Genomic DNA, 930 nt, shown 5'->3' on the forward strand with positions numbered 1-930 from the left:
TATATATATATATATATATATATATATATATTTATAAGTAAATACAAATAAATATATATATAAATAAATATATATACATATATAAATATATATAAATAAATATGTATAAATTAATATATATAAATTAATATATATATAAATAAATATATATATATAAATAAATATAATGATTAATAATTCTATATAGATAAATAAATATATATATAGATAAAAAATAAATGTAAATAAAAATATATATATAAATAAATATATATATATAAATAAACATATATCAATAAATAAATATATATATAAATATATATATATATAAAAACATATATATATAAATAAATATATAAATATTAATAAATATATATAAATAAATATATATATATAAATAAATATATATAGATAAATATATATATAAATAAATATATATAAATCAATAAATATATAAATAAATATATATATAAATATATATATATACATATATATATATAAATAAATATATATATTCAAATATATATATAAATGAATATATATATATATAAATATATCTATAAATGAATATGTATATAAATAAATATATACAAATAAATATATATATAAAAAAATATATACAAATGAATAAATATATATAAATAAATATATATGTAAATAAATTTATATATAAATAATTATATATAAATAAATACATCTATATTTATATATATAAATAAATATATATATATAAACATATATATATAAATAAATATATATACAAATATATATATATAGATAAATATATTTATAAATATATATATAACTAAATATATATACAAATAAATATATATATATATATATAAACATATATATAAATAAATATATTTACAAATAAATATATATGAATAAATATATATATTAATAAATATATATAAATAACTATATATATATATAAATAAATACATATAT

This window comes from Octopus bimaculoides, chromosome 29 (genome assembly GCF_001194135.2).
Source record: "Octopus bimaculoides isolate UCB-OBI-ISO-001 chromosome 29, ASM119413v2, whole genome shotgun sequence".
Classification (NCBI taxonomy): Eukaryota; Metazoa; Mollusca; class Cephalopoda; order Octopoda; family Octopodidae; genus Octopus; species Octopus bimaculoides.